The sequence below is a fragment of the Ochlerotatus camptorhynchus genome, unplaced genomic scaffold, assembly GCF_037179485.1.
Source record: "Ochlerotatus camptorhynchus isolate MF236.1 unplaced genomic scaffold, CSIRO-AGI_Acam_v1.1 ptg000367l, whole genome shotgun sequence".
Taxonomy (NCBI): domain Eukaryota; kingdom Metazoa; phylum Arthropoda; class Insecta; order Diptera; family Culicidae; genus Ochlerotatus; species Ochlerotatus camptorhynchus.
The window spans coordinates 2,235,855-2,253,258 of record NW_027040855.1 but is presented as its reverse complement, the minus strand read 5'-3'; positions in this window follow the sequence as shown (position 1 = coordinate 2,253,258).

Sequence of the window (17,404 nt, the reverse complement as noted above, 5' to 3'; positions counted from 1 at the left end):
CGTTGGGGTTTGAGAGTTAACCGCTTTATAATTTATCCAACTTTTTCAATCCTCTTGATCATCTTCATTATGCAATGAATTATTTTCTCCGCACTTAGCTTAAAATCAAACAAAAATTGATTTTGAACATTTTCCCAACCAATCTCCTGCACCTTTATTGTCCCAAGATCGAATTATCCTATTTGTTTCCGCACCGCAAACTGCTTTGCACCCATCCTCACACCTACAACATTACCAATAAATATCCAATCAATGGCCTTGAACGCATATGCTGCACAATTTATGGGCCTTTTTTTTTCCTCGTCCTATGGTATGCGCGTGGCAATGGCCATGCGTTCCTCAGAGAGTTTAATGCGAACGCCTCCGGGTAATGGCCATTTGTTCCTCGATCCGCAATAGAATAAATGCCTACGGAAGCTCATCCTCCCTTGCAACTCGCTCGGAGTGCCACTTGTTGAAAGTTATCTGAAAAATTCTCTTCGGAATGTGCTCCACAGAGTCCAAACAAAATTTGATTTGATATAACGTTCCAAGGCTATCTTCAACCATGATCCTGGTGAACAACGGCATTGCCATCGCCGGTTGTATAGCACTCCTGCAACATTCATGGTCACACACCACAAATCTGCTCATCAATACTTTGCGCCTCCCTGCAGACTACGTGGATTGGATATGGCTGCTGGAAGAAAGGATACCTATGCCCTAGCACAGCAATCATTGCCCGCGCCCGGTAGGATGAGGAACGATTCGAGCGATTTTCGATATCTGTCTGCATGATTCCTACTGCCGCATCGGATTTTTCGTTCCAGTCATAACTCTCGTTGTTGTGCTTCCTTGGCGGCCGGTATGGGCAATGCTCCCGGGTTGCCCGGGTAATTTGAATGGAAACCAATATAATTCTAATAGCATTTAATAAAAGCGGTTTGCTGTGCGGATAAAATACTGATGTGGCAGGTTTTTCTGCTTGCGGTTTTAGTTGGAAGCTTTCTGCAACGAGCAACTCAGGACAGTGGGTGGTTTAGCCATTTTTTTTTATTCAGCGATGGGAGTTGGGCCGTGAACGAAGAGGGTTTCTATTTCAAACTAGGCTGAATGTTGTGGCTTTGGAAATCGATTATTTTGGTTTGCGGCTAGTCGTGCTGATTTGTTAATTTATGATGGAGTTGGAGTGATGGTATGCAATATTTTCTTCTTATTATTGTTGGTATTTAGCTATTAAAGGGTGATACGGTCAAAATTTGGTCAATATCAACTTGACGTATTTCTTTCAATTTTGCATTTAAAAAACCTGAACACCCCTCATTTTGAAGGTGTGTGTGTGTAGAATGTTGCTCCTATTTTGATTTTGGAATTCACTCTTCAGTTGTCAAAATGCCGTCCAAGCAAGAAGAGCAGCGTATCAAAATTTTGCTCGCGCATCGCGAAAATCCGAGCTACTCGCACGCAAAGTTGGCAAAATCGCTAAAAGTTGCCAAATCAACCGTTACAAATGTAATTAAAGTGTTTGGGGAACGTTTGTCGACAGCCAGGAAGTCTGGATCGGGGGTAAATCGAAAACCGGAAGCCGCTGAGACGACAAAGAGAGTTGCCGGTAGTTTCAAGCGAAACCCTAACCTCTCTCTCCGAGATGCCGCAAATAAGCTGGGTGTATCGTCTACAACCGTGCATCGAGCCAAAAAACGAGCCGGACTATCGACTTACAAGAAGGTAGTGACTCCAAATCGCGATGATAAACAAAATACGACGGCCAAAGCGCGATCCCGGAGGCTGTACACGACGATGCTGACGAAGTTTGACTGCGTGGTAATGGACGACGAAACCTACGTCAAAGCCGACTACAAGCAGCTTCCGGGACAGGAGTTTTATACGGCAAAAGGAAGGGGAAAGGTAGCAGATGTTTTCAAGCACATGAAACTGTCAAAGTTCGCAAAGAAATATCTGGTTTGGCAAGCCATCTGTACCTGTGGCTTGAAAAGCAGCATTTTCATAGCTTCCGGGACTGTCAACCAAGAAATTTACGTGAAAGAGTGTTTGAATAAACGTCTGCTGCCTTTCCTGAAGAAACACGGTTGTTCCGTACTGTTTTGGCCGGATTTGGCATCTTGCCATTACGGTAAAAAGGCCATGGAGTGGTACGCCGCCAACAACGTGCAGGTGGTTCCCAAGGACAAGAACCCTCCCAACACGCCAGAGCTCCGCCCAATTGAGAAATACTGGGCTATTGTCAAGCGGAACCTAAAGAAGACCAAAAAAACTGCTAAGGGCGAGCAGCAGTTCAAGGCAAACTGGCTTTCTGCGGCGAAGAAGGTGGACAAGGTGGCTGTACAAAATCTGATGGCAGGGGTCAAGCGTAAGGCCCGGCAATTCGGATTTGGAAAAGCGGAAGCCTAACTGAATATTTTTCCTGAATTTTATACTAATTGAACTTGAAAAAGAAATTTAATTTGATTTTTTAAATAAACGATTTCACCGATTTACACGCGTTTTCCCTTGACCAAATTTTGACCGTATCACCCTTTAGGCGGCGTCCATTAATAACGTAACGCTAAAAATCAAAATTTGTGATCGCCTCTCTCCCTTTGTAACAAAACGTAACGCGGAAGGTAACCTTCGTATATTTATATTGTAACGCTCTTCCCTACCCTAGTCATTTCATGAAATTAAGATTATTCAATAAATTTTTCATTTTGATTTTAAATTTTTATTTATTTATTTATTTTATTTTCATCAACCGATGTAGACTAGTACAAATACATATACAAATTTGACAAAGGTACGCCAATGCTTAATCGGACCGGGAATCGAACCGCCACCTGCTGCATGGTATACTGCGTCCTTATTGATATAATCGTTTACGTATTTAAATGTGCATGACATGTTCAGATCCTTAGTCAGTGCCTTGATTGTGGGTAGTCGCGGGTAGTCAGCGACTACTAAAGCTGCAAACCGAAAAAAATGTTTACAAAATAGATCAAATACAGCAATCCAATGAGAACAAAATCTCACCGCAAATGTTAAATATTAAAAAAAAACTCCACCCAAGTCAGTCCCCTCGAACACTTGCGCCCCAATTAACCCCCAATTAAAAATATTAAATTTGAAATAACTAGCGTCTGAGGGTCTTGTCCCCCCGTCTCGATGAGTCTCATCGTCGCCCACTGGTCATCCACCATAGCCGGTCGAACTCCGGACGAAGCTAGAACAGCACTACCGTTCATACTGGCGACAACGCTCTGATGAGACAACGAAACCCTACCCCAAGCTCCTCCCCTGATCCTATCCTTCGAAAATGTACCCTTCTAACCTCGAGTAAGCCGCGAGTAATCGGCCCAACTCCTACTAGACATAGAATTAAGTGAATTTTGTTACACACAGTGAACAATGAATTATCGGCTCCGTAAAGCTAACGCGATTGAGCCTTCCAAATAAACGAACTAGATAAAAAAAAAACTAGCGTCTGATAACCATGTTCCGGTAAATTTAAAAATCAGTAAATTTGAAATGACAAGCGCCTCTGGTAGACAAGTTTAGAGAAAATTTATCAAAATCGAAAAATTTGAAATGTTCTGTGTCCCTGATAAACACGTTCTGGAAAACATTTAAAAAGGATATATTTGAAATGACTTGCACCCCTGGTAAACATGTTTAAAATGATTGAAATTGTTCAATTTAAAGTCGATAGCGCCCCTAATATACATGTTACCAAATTTAAAAAATGTTAAATCTGGAAAATCGTTTAAAAAATATAAAGTTTGAAATAGCTAGCACCCCAGGTAGACAAGTTCAGGTGAAAATTAGAAATATCTAATGCCTGGTAAACATGAAAATTGAAATAGTCTGCGCCCCTGATATGATCAGAGATACAAAATCGTTATATTTGAAATGGATTGCGCCTGATAAACATGTTCTAGACAAAAAAAAATATATAAAACATTAAATTTGGTTCAGCGCATTTGATAAAAATAATGTCAAATTGAAAATAGTTTGCGCCCATGGTATACAAAATCACGAAAAAAAGAAAAATATGTAAATTTTGAAATGGCTTGCACCTCGGGTAAACATGCCCAGGTAAAATGATCCAAATTGTTAAATTTGAAGTGGTTTGTGTCCCTGCTAAACATGATCAGAGAGACATTTAAAAACACATTTAAATGTGAAATGGGTAGTGTTCCTGGTAGACAAGTTTGAGAAAAAATAAAATATCTTGCCCTTCTGGTAAACATGATCCAGGAATAATTGAAAAATAATAATGAGAGAGAGCGAGAAGGATTAGTAATTTCCATTTAATTCCACTAGCTTATTTGCTTATCCTTGACAGATACGCATATTTCGTCTACAATGTGCATACTTCTTCAGTGTCTTGTACTAATACTCGAATATTAGATAGAGTCGAGTATTAGTACAAGACACTGAAGAAGTCTGCACATTGTAGACGAAATACGCGTATCTGTCAAGGATAAGCAAATAAGGTAGTGGAATTAAATGGAAATTTCTAATCCTTCTCTCTCTCATTATGTAGCGCGCGCGGCGGCACTGGAATTTGTCATCTGATTCACGACACACGTCTACGGTAAACTCTTTCCCGAGCCCCCAGCACTAAGCACTGACTCTCTTTATTATTTATCATTTTACTTATATACTAACCTCCTTATAGCTATGCAATGAACTTGAACTAAAAGCAATCCACCGTAGAACAAACAACGCCTTGCACTTGAAATAAGTGCCGTTAAAGAAACAGCGTTCTACACCCTTGGGGTGGCATACACAAAACTAAACAATGCGACGGCCCGATGTAAATGAAAACATGGCGCGCGGATCGTCACATCTACCCCTACTCGATGAGTTTGAACGTGATCTAGAAAGGATCGCGTTCAAAAGAAATGGGTTCACTAGGAACGGTTACATATAAACAAACCTACTTAGCCTAATATTTGCTCTTCAGAGGTATCCATCCTTACGCTGCTCGTGTCATCTGTCTGCTGCAGAACCCCACTCGTCTCTATGATTCTGGGCTAGTCATCGGATTGATTTTAGACTGCTAGTGTGACAGTCCTCGTTCTCCATTCGGTTCTAGCATTTCGAATTCGTGGTCCCCATGAGCTCTCTTTCTTCGGCCTGTGCTTTGAGTTTAGCTTGATTATTAGCACCCATTTTTTTTTTTGGCTTCCCATTCTTGTCCGGCATATGGAATTTCCATCATCATCGTCCATCTTGACTCCATCATCGTGCATCGTCCATCACCATCATCACCGTGAGTTGCTCTGTTGATGTCGCCGCAGCTTCTCGGAACATGCTTACGTTGGGTTTGCACCTCTTCGCTTCCGTTCGGTTTCATTAAAAACTGATACGATCTGTTCCACAGATCTAGCTTCTTTTGTTAATGGTAAGCTTCAAAATGCTAACATCGCTTAGTTAAAATTTCGTTTTGATACATTTCAACACACATTTTTCGAACGATCTTGCTTCGCTTACGAGATCAAGTTGATCTTCCCATCAGAGTTTATAACTACTGAATCCATAATATTATAGTTTATTCACTGCCAGAAGCAGGATGCATGACTGCTTGTTGATATCCCAATTCCAGGATACGTTTATTCGTCCAAACCGAAAAGCACTGTAGATGCCATTATCAGCCGCATGTTTCCTCTTTGGTCCACCTTCTGTCGACATATATTTGAATATTCTTCATATAGTCGTCTGGATACCTCGTCGTTACTACCAACACTATTAGACATCAATCGCTCCTCTGACTTGCCTTTACGCCATCCTTTCGTCCTTCCTGTCATACCTGCCGTTGTTGTCTCGTTACCTCTGAGAAGTGTTTTTCTTTGTGTTATGTATTCATTTTAATATTTACTTCTCTTTTTTAACACCCTATTATTGTTCCTTTTATAACTTTTTATCTCATTTCTGTAGTGTATAATCTAATATTTATTTATTTTTCTGTATATATAAATATATGTATTTATTTAAACTTTGTTTATTGTATCAATCATATTTTCAATATCTGTTATTGATTTTTCATTTACCTACTTGTCTTTACTCGCATCACATTTTTATTCTCTTTTTCTTTTGTTCACCTTTGAAGCAGACCTAATTCTAATTGAAATGACATTTCTTGAGTGAGCATTTAAGTTTACATGAGCTCCACATTCTAATTGAGTTTCAACATTGTTACATTGTCTACAATTCTGGTTTGATTTTTAGTTACTTCTTTTGTACATTCGTTTAATTTTGCATTGTGTGAGCGTTTTTCTGCATTTCTGCCTGTAGCTTGTGCATTATTGTTCTGATGACACAGCAAAGCAAGTTACTAAGGTCAATCATTCCTTGCTTTCGTGCCATTATTTTAATACATACCATCATACCAAACCTGTCTCGTCCTTTATTTGGTGTCCATATTGTCTTCTCCTCCTTTGAAGACTTTTGGGAGGAGCTTGCTGTGTCATCCTACCCCCACTCGATGTGATGGTCCTAGGTAGGAACTGTAAAATACTTAGAGTGATATATTAATATCTTGCAAATAATTGATTATTAAAGCCATCTCTCATTAAAGTATCCTTGGGATTCTTTGATAAAACCTTTATTTTTTTTTATAAACTGTGTACTATGGCCCTTACAGAAAGAGTAAACTATTCTGGGATTTCCAGCTCTTCGGTACATTCAAAAGCTATAGTAGCGATTGATGGACGCATTATTTGTTATAAAATAGCTGTAGGCTCATAACTTCACTGAATATTAAAAAAATCTTTTTCTTTTACTTTTGACTGTGGACTATGGCCCTTACAGAAAAAGTAAACTATTCTGGGATTTCCAGCTCTTCGGTACATTCAAAAGCTATAAAAGCGATTGATGGACGCATTATTTGTTATAAAATAGCTGTAGGCTCATAACTCCACAGCATATTAATGTTTGCAAGCATCAGAAGAGATGTCTGCGTTGTTTGATTTTTTTCCCAGACCAGAAATTAGTGGCATCGCGAGTGTTCATGTTTAATTTCAGTTTAATAACGCGCTGCAAGGTGCGTGAAAGAGCTCGGCACGATCGATGTTGATGTTGGTTTGCTTGCAACTATTTTTGCAAAAAAATAATAATAAGTGTTTTTGAAGGATGCATCATGTTTGCAGGCTTCAGAAGAGATGTCGCTATCTGCGTTGTTTGTTTTTTTTTCGCTTGTGCTCCTGGTCCAGAAATTTGTGGCGTCGCGAGTGATAGTTTTTGATTTCAGTTTGTTTACGCGTTGTATGATTTTGTGAGCGGTCGCTTCGTGTTCGCGTCAAGGAGATGCAAGTTGCCACTTGCACTTGGAGCTACCGACTACCTTCCACCAAAGGATTGATCCCCGTGGGGCGGGTCTATGATCAGAACTACTACACCAAGCGTGACAGAGCTGCTTGCAAGGGATTCATTTGGACTGATTTGGGGAGATTGTTCCTTTTTTCTACTTTTGTCTATTTAAACTTAATTTATTTGAATCCACAGCGTTTGGAATCATTTGATTCGGATGAGACTCTTAACCTTTATTTGTTTACATTGTGTTTCAATGAGTATTCTTAAAAAGTTCACAAAATAAGGTCCCAATATTTAAATTGAGGAGGTTGGCTAGCCTGGTGGTTGCCGCTTTTGGATACTGAGTAGAAGACCGTGGGTTTTTATCCCCAGGCTCCTCAAAAAAAAAGAAAACCAGTTACCATGGTCACATCGCGTACTTAAGCGAATCCTGATCCATCTCCTACCCAACCATCCAACTCTGTGGGGCGTCGGTGAGTCGCTGGCCTTCCGTTAAGTAGATGTTACATCAACAATATCCTACCTTTCCCCAGTAACGGAGAAGATGGGCGTGGCCGGCAATGGTAATTGTAATGCTTTTCCTTTTCTGAACTTTGATACATGACAGTTGCCAGTATGCAATCTACGAATTATTCCGTTGCAAACGTTTTTTTTTGTTTTTTTCTCAGGTTACTATTTTATTTTGATGGGCAACCCCCCAATATTTTTGGTAGCCATTTCTATTGCAGTTATGGGGAATTGAACCCAGTCGGTAAAATTTTAAGACATGCTGTGGTTTGTTCTGTCAAAACCATTGATTCACCGAATATTCGACCGCCATAGTATTCGAACTAAACCTTTGAGGTCTTAAAATTTCATTCAAGTCAATTAACATCACTTCCATTACATAGCTATCCGCTTGCTGGTTTTCCCCCAAAACACCCACCATGGCCACCGCTATGTACAATAAATATTTACATTTAATGCATCTAAGCGGTCAAGTCCAGTAGGCAAAACATCAACATCTATGTTCAAGCACGTGAGCAAATGCTTGCATTCGTCGCGCATCTGATTGCATCATGACTAATTTACTACTGACGATTTGCGGCTAATAGCCTAGAATCCAATTTTCACACACATACAAAATCACTAGAACTAACAGTGGAAACAGGCGATTCCATTGTACCCTTGAATGGTTATTGATCTTACGAAGATAATTTGTAACTTGTATTCTTACCTAGCAATCAATGAAAGAGACACCGGCACGACGCTCATCTGGCGCCCTCCGACCAGGTAGTCCGCCTCCATATCACCTTTCTTGGACTTCTTCTTTAGGAACCCAAAGTACACCTCTATTCAGGCACAGATCATCAACATCAGCACAAACACCACATAGTCATACAGGCCGAACTTTTGCAAAGACACCTTCACTTCGTCGACACTGATACCTTCCATTTTTCTGCTTCAACAACAACTATCTCTCAATCACATAATCACACAACCCTCTGCTCAGAATGGTCAGATCAACGTTTCGTCGCACTTGATTGTCATCCCAAGGGACGACCACTGCAAAAATAAATTTTCCAAGCTTCTGCTGCTATATTGCACACTTTCCCAAGATGTCTCAACAAGCAATTCCCGTTCTATTTTGTTTACCCACTGAAACGAGTCGAAAACTGCGCAAAACCACCGAAAAACGACGCATCGCGGTTGGCACTCGCAACTAGTGGCCCTATTGCCACTGAACATGTCGAGTGGGATTTACGGTGAAAATATCCTCAAGCTGACAGTGTCACGGATTGATTTCCATTTTTTTTTTCTCCAAGGCGCACACTAGCCAACAAACACGACAATACACCCGAAATTCCATTGGCGTTTTGCTCTCACGACGACTCTAGCAAACGATATCGACGACGGATGGTGAAAATTTTCTCTTCCAAAACTAAACTAGCACCCGTCAGAAAAGGCGTCCCGGTGCGGAGCACGTTTCCGCTGTCACCACTGTAGCGCGCGCGGCGGCACTGGAATTTGTCATCTGATTCACGACACACGTCTACGGTAAACTCTTTCCCGAGCCCCCAGCACTAAGCACTGACTCTCTTTATTATTTATCATTTTACTTATATACTAACCTCCTTATAGCTATGCAATGAACTTGAACTAAAAGCAATCCACCGTAGAACAAACAACGCCTTGCACTTGAAATAAGTGCCGTTAAAGAAACAGCGTTCTACACCCTTGGGGTGGCATACACAAAACTAAACAATGCGACGGCCCGATGTAAATGAAAACATGGCGCGCGGGTCGTCACAATTATACAGGTATTCCACTAAGACGCCCACATTCATCATGACAAATAATGTTATATTTTAAATGGCTCGCGCCCCTTGGAAATATGATCAAGGAAAATAAAAAAAATAGAAAGTATAATTCTAGCGCCCTTGGTTAATGGAAAAAATATTCTTAAGGTGATACTCTAAGGAAGCCCTAGCGTGAAACTTTAAAGGCACAAATGTCAGCTTCATAAAACATACAAATTTGAAATTGCTACTCCTTGTTTGCTGTGCTACTAGTGTAGCAATTTCAAATTTGTATGTTTTGTGGAAGCTGACATTTGTGCCTTTGAAGTTTCACGCTAAGGCTTCCTTAAAGTATCACCTTAAAAATTGATAAAAATCTTTAACTTTGAAGTAGTTAGAAAGAAATTTAAAAATATATTAAATTGTAAATGGTTACCAGAGGTGTAGGTAAACATGTTCCGGGAAAAAATTGACAAAATCTTAAATTTGAAATGGCAACGGCACCGGTGGTGTAGTGGTAAGCGTGATTACCTCTCACTTCAGCAGGCCTGGGTTCAATCCCAGTCGGCGCCGCCGGGATGTTCTGAGGCATAACATCTCTGATCATCTTTCCTTCGGATGGGAAGTAAAGCCGTTGGTCCCCGGTTCATGAGTTGATGGGTCGATAGGTAGGGTCCAGGTGTGGAAGCTGCCTTCCTGGCACGTCGGTAGCATTGGTGCTCAGCACGGAAAACAAGATCGACGGAAAAAAACAAACCAAAGGAAAAAAATTAATAAATTTGAAATGGCTTGCGCCCCTGATAAACATGTTACGGAAACAATCAATCGAAAATGGTAAAATTGAAGTTGCCTGTGCCTCTGATCGGGAAAAAAAACAGTTAAATGATCCACTGAACTGTTAAAAAGTTCACCTGTTTGTGGTTAACCACTAACGGTGCAAATCCTGATTGGCGGACAAAAGTTGGCGCACTTAGTGGCGTAAGATAGAAATGTTGACATGATGATGTTTTCAAAAAATTTCACGGTGAGAAGTTTGGAATCATATAAAAAAGATCGACATCACTTCGGAAAGTACTGAATCACTTGAGAATAGCTCGGAATCACTTCAAGAAGTACTGAATCACTTAAGAAAAAAATTAAATCACTTCATAAAAATTCGAAATCACTTCGGAAAGTACTGAATCATTTCATAGAGCACTGGATAACTTATGAAAAGTTCGAAATCACTTCAGAAAAGTTTGGACTCACTTCAGTAGTGCTGAATCACTTCAGAAATGTTTTCAATCACTTCGGAAACCACTGAATCACCTAGGAATGTATTGTTTAACTTTAGAAATGTTCGGAATCACTTCTGAACGTACACACTTAGAAAAAATCATGTAAATTGAGGTGCTCTGAGACTGGCATATACGAGCGTCAATTTTGCCATAAAATTGTGTCATAATAGACGCGAAATTCAGCTCAATCAAACGTACTTTTCGTCGAGTAACGAACTTTTCAGTCTCGGAGCACTTAATTTTACATGCTATGTTTGTATACGTCTCATCCTTTATGTCAAAGATGGATTCCGTCACGTGTAAAATTAGGTATTTCTAAGTGTGTACTGAATCGATTCAGAACAGTTTGAAATCACTTCAGAAAGTACTGAATTACTTTAGAAATCACTTCACAAAGTACTGAATAACTTCATAATAAGACCGGAAACACTTAATAAATATTCGAAATCACTTTGTAAAGTACTGAATCATTGCGTAAAGTTCACTTTTAAAATAACTGAATCACTTAGCAATGCACTGAATCACTTCGAAAATGTTCGGAATCACTTCGGAAAATACTGAATATCTTCAGGAATTTTTGGAATCACTTTGGAAAAGTTCATGATCACTTCAGAAAGTACTGAATTATTTCAGAAAGCACTGAATCACTTCGGAAGTATTGAATCACTCGGAATCTCTTCGGATAGTATTGAATCAGCTCAGAAAATTTCGGATTCATATTGGAGAGTACTGAATCATCCCAGAAATTTTGTAATCATTTTTGTAAGAACGGAACCACTTCGAAAATAATTGAATCAGTTAGGAATGCATTGAATCACTTCAGGAACGTTCGGAATTACTTTGGAAATACTGAATTGCTTCAGAATGTTCATAATCACTTCGGAAAGCACTGAATCATTCCAGAAAGTACTGAATCACTTCAGCAAAAATTATAATCACTCCTGAAAGTATTGAATCACTTCAGAAATGTTTGTAATCACTTCCGAAAGTACTGAATCACTTCAAAAAGAATTGAAATCAATCCTGAAAGTAATGAATCTCCTCAGAAAAGCTCTGAAATTCTTCGGATATTATTGAATGGCTTAAGAAAATTTTTGAATCCCTTTGGAAAATACTTAATCTTTCAAGAAAGTTTGCAATCGCTTCCGTAAAAACTAAATAATTCCGGAAAGAACTGAACAACTTCACAAAACTTCGGAAAGTACTGTATCAATTCTCTCAAGTTTACAATCACTTCTTCAAGAGTTGAATCACTTTGTAATAACTTAATCATTTCAGAAAAGTTTGGAATCCCTTCAGAAAATATTTAATCACTTCAGGAAAATCGGAATCACTTTGGAGAGCACAGAATCATTTAAAAAACAAGTTCAAAATCTCCTCTGAAAGTACTGAAACACTTTAGAAAATCTTGGAATCAGTTTGAAAAGTACTTCACATAGTACAGACATAATTGAGCATGAGTATGATTAACCGCTCGCGGCTGCTATTACCAGATTACCTGAAAGAGAAGCAACAAACGATGCGTTGGACTAGCATACATCTGCAATGTGTAAAAACTGGTGATCTCATATTTTACGATAGGCAATAACAGCGCTGGCCGCTTCCAAATGTAGGTCAATTAGACCGTCAAAAACCAAGAGATCCTCATCACTTCCACGAATTTTTCAATAGTTTTTCAACAGCATTCACATAAAAGAGTATTGATTCTTATCGCTAAGCCATTCAATTGTGACACATCGGAAAAGGTCTCGATTTTGGCAACATAGATGAAGTACAGTCAACTCTCAACAACTTGATGTCCGCTGACTCGATATCGAGTTATATAACCATAATAAAAATGAGTGACATGGCTACTGCGATAGCGAATTTGTATGGGATTGTTATTCTATAACTCGATAATTCTATAACTCGAGTTGTAGAGAGTGCGCTGTAGTTACGTTTCCAAAAACGAGATCTGTCTATACTGACATTACATTACATTAGGAAAGTTTGGAATCTCTTCAGAAAGTACTGAATAACTTGAGAAAAGCTTAGGATCACTTTGGAAAGTACTGGACCATTTCAGAATAAAATAGCACCTACAGAATAACTTCGAACAGTACTGAACTTTACAAAACTTTTAAATCACTACGGAAAAATTAGAAACACTTGAATCGTGTGTTCAGTTCATAACATATTTAATAACTTCAGAAAACTTTGAGTTCAGTGGGAAAAATGTCACTCAAAGATAGACTCACTTCCGACAGTGTTAAATTCTCTGGTCAGATTTAACAGTTTCGGTAGTAATGTCACGAGTTCTTGGGAACGTCTAATCTAATCTAATCTAATCTAATCTAACACCAACATAGCCAGTTCTTGAAAGCATCCTGGAAAATTATATATATATACCTACATCATTTTTCTTGTCTATTTGATATATGTTTCACATAGAAGATGTGTCACACATATCAAAACCAATATCGAAGATTTAAACACGATGCTTCAGAATCCAATAAATGGATGAAACGTGGACATCTCGTACCGTACGTTCCGATTTTGGTAATTATATGATTGGTTGGTCGTTGGAAGCATCAAGGCTAGAAAGGTTAAGTGATGCTTCATTTTCTTCTGACGGTTGGGACATGAACACTAACTCTTGTCCTAGCTTTTTATGACTTACGGCTATAGCGCCATTACTCGCTTTCTGAAAAGATAAGAGGAAAAGGAAAAGGAGAAGGACAAAGGGAACATAAACAATATTTTTGATTTGAAATATAGGGGAAATGGCTCTAATGTTGGCCTATGGATCTAAGATTGGGCCCTTCGCTAAAAATCTGCTATTTATCAATTTTATCTAGATGAACGCGTCATTGGGACGGTACTAATGGATATTTTTAGTAGCTATTGAAAATTTAGTCGATTGTGAAATTTAGGTATGGGCCCATATTAGAGACATTTAGGTCGACATTACATCCATTTCCCCTACAATATAGAAATGCATAACAGCGGTGGTCACTAATATCAAGTCATAAAAAGTAACAAGGCATAAAATGTTATCCTTTGATAATTGGAAAATCCTGATTCCCTAGTTTGAATTTGTTATGGCTAGAATAGGTGAGATCTTATACCAGTAACGCACCACAAAAAGATGATCTCCCAAAGTTACTGGTTTGAAAAGATAAAAATTTACCAAATGCAACGAACTCACCAAGTTCAGCTGCTTTACATGTGTTGATGTAGAAGTCCAAATTGTAGACGAAGCTTGATGAAGATCAACATGAATTTATTAAATTTCCTACATAAAAATGTAATATATACATTGATATTGAAGGGATCATAGAGTTATGGAGAGTTGACTGTAGCAGAGCAGCCGAAAGAAGTTTAATATCATCATCATCATCAATGGAGTTTAGATGCTGCTTCATGACAAAGACCGATCAAACGGATGACGGAGTTTGACGTCAAAGTCCATCTTCCATCCAAACAACGGGGGAACAAAAGGGACCTCTCATACCACGGCGCATTGCGAAGAGCCCTTCTACCACTACCGCGAATCATCATTTCGGTGCTCACACTCTAATTCAATTGGTGTTAACGGCACCTTCAAAAAACCGTGTCTTCTAACAATTTTAAATAGAGCGATTACATTCGCAAAAATCACCATCTTAGCGCCCCTCGGTGGGACTTTGTATGGGAGCGAGCTGTCAATTTGATAGTTGAGTGCATTTAATTTTGATTTAAAACTCAAGATAAAAGTGTGTGGGATCGGAAAAAAATATCGTTGTGCTCAGAAAACAAAGCTCTTTCAGATGATGTATTTTCTTCCAATTTGGTATTGTCTAAAAGAATCTTTATCCGCTTTTCAAAAATCACATCCCTATGTTCCGGAAACTTTCTAAAGTTAGTGCAAAATTATGTTTTTTGATATAAAGCCTAATGAAAAAAAAGAAGAAAAAAAATGATTCGACGCAAATACAAGCGTGGCATCGAAGTAGGCTATGACCATCGGTAATTAAATTGTAATCAAATAACACTCAATTATGTTTTTACGCTATTTTATTTTTTATTTTGCCTTTATGCAGGATGGGTACACATTTTTTAATTCCATCATATTATTCTTGGTTTTTTATGTTTTGAAACATGTTGCATTTCACTTGTTAGCAATTTGAGATTAAACGATTCAAAATAGAAACGAAAAAAAAAATCGCGTCACAGAATTGAGTGTAATACAATAAAAATGTCTCATGCTGAATTTTATTTCAAAACACATTTTGATCATTTCCTTGAGAGTAACCGTTCTCGAATTTGGCCAAGTTGGTTGAAATTGGTTCTTAGCCTACACAGTTGAAAAAAGTAATGTGAATTTCTATCACTATGTTGCATATAAAAGGATCGTCATGTATCATACAAGTTAACATTCAAAATATTGTTTGCAGCATTTCTTGCAAGTGGTATTATGGAAGAAATATACTTTAAATTATCATATTAGAGATAACTGAGATAACTGAAAGCAGTTTTAGTCCGGGAATTAGAAGGTGCTTGGTCTACTGTTGATCCAGAAACCCATTTTAAAATGTTTGATAATTCATACAAATTCCGATATCACTTTCAGAAGCCATAAGCTCCACATGTCTACAGTTCCGATATCACGTGGCTAATAGAACTGCAAGCACACCTTCAGATTCAGATCAATTCTTTGAATCCAGCGCGTATTTATCGAAGCATGATGTAAAACACGATTGGGAATATCCATTGTCAGTAAAATAATATGAAAAGATCTCACCAAATTTTGTGTCTATAGATCCTATTCCTTTATTTAACGTCGGTCTCTGTATCGCAATCTAGTGCCAATCACCGACGGACATCGATTGTCATCCATTGACGGCAATCGAATGAGCAGGAAGGCAACTTCCACACCTGCGTAGGATATCGCACCCATTCAACACACATGGGCCGGGACCAACGCACAGTGGTTCCAAGGGTATCAAAACACGCGCTTTTTTATTTACGCTGAAATGGTTGATTAAAGGTACTAGGTTTTGTGTTTTTTGGTAGTTCCTTCATGTTGGAAATTAACGGATCTGAGGATTCCAGAAGACGGTGAAGAAGATCTGTATTCGTAGCTTTTCTGGAAAACTTTCTCGTGTGGTAGATTCTGTATTGCTTGGTATCGTTGTTTCTGCTTTCCTGGGCCTCTTCAGACAGTTGCCCAATGGGTATTAGAAACGAAGAAATCACTTTCGTCCCGTGTATGAACACTTTATGAACAGACACGGGAAGATAGTACCATGGATATAGATCGACTAGTTTACGAGCCGTTTCTATTCCGTAGCTTTCGAACCTTTCACAGTTAATTTCGTTTGACGTTTTGATCCCGAGTCATTTTGTTAGTCACTTGATATAACCCAGGTTGCTTGGTTATCCATTTGTATGCCTCTTTTCACACCTTCTCGATAGCAGTCCCGTGGTTTCACAAAATCGGCATTTCAAATTCTGAAAAGTGACAAGTTTTAATGCAAGTATTTTGGTTAAGGGTCAAGTGGGGGCGGTCTGGTTTCTTCACCATTTTATTGCATTTTCTTGTACTTTCAATTGCTCAATGAATGGCCTGCTCGTTTTTGCCCGTTTAGAAGCTATGGTTATTGGAAGTTGGGTAATTTTCAACCAAAAAATGTAAATAACTTTTCAAGTATTGATGGTAGCAATTTGCAGTCTTCTGAAAATTTATGTAATTTAATATTTCTAGCATCTTTATGTAGAAATATTGTAGAAATAGTTACAGATACAAAACTGATTTTAACGATGTCTCCACAAAAAAACCTTTATATTTCAGAAGTTATAAGAGCTAGAAAGTTACAGTCTTGAGCAAAGTTGTTCAAAGTAATGTTCCCTACAGCTTTGCCGAACACAATTATTTTGTATCTTATTATGTTAAAAAAAAATTTGCATCTCACTTTTAGGTGGATTAATCTTTAATTTTCTATTACCATAAGAAAGAGTGTTGTAGCTCGAGAAACTTCTCAGAAGACACATAGTACCTTTAATCAACCATTTCAGCGTAAATAAAAAAGCGCATGTTTTGATACCCTTGGCACCACTGTGCAACGGCTTTACTTCCCTTCCGAAGGAAGACGTGACCAGAGATTTTTATGCCTCAGAAAAATCCCACCGACCTCGGCTGGGATTGAACCCAGACCCATTGGGGTGTTGGAAAGCAGTAACGCTTACCACTACACCACCGGCGCCGGCGTCTATAGATCCTGTCTTAAGACATTATTGTCGCCATCGTCCTCCTCCTCTTGCTTGTAGATGCTTTTTTCGCAGCAGCACACATCAAAAGTTCTATCCAAAGGCACTAATTTCCTACTGTATAGCTTTAAATATTTATAAAAAAAAAATGCAAAAATATTTGAAAAAAATTGCAGAAGTCACGAAAAAACAGCGACCGAAAAAACACAATTCTCACGAGTTCTTGGGAACGTCTAAAACAAGAACCTGATATAAACGTAAAAACCTAGCACTGAAACAGTAAACGTAGGCCTATACATGTTTCCGAAGGTAACATCAATTGTAACAGCA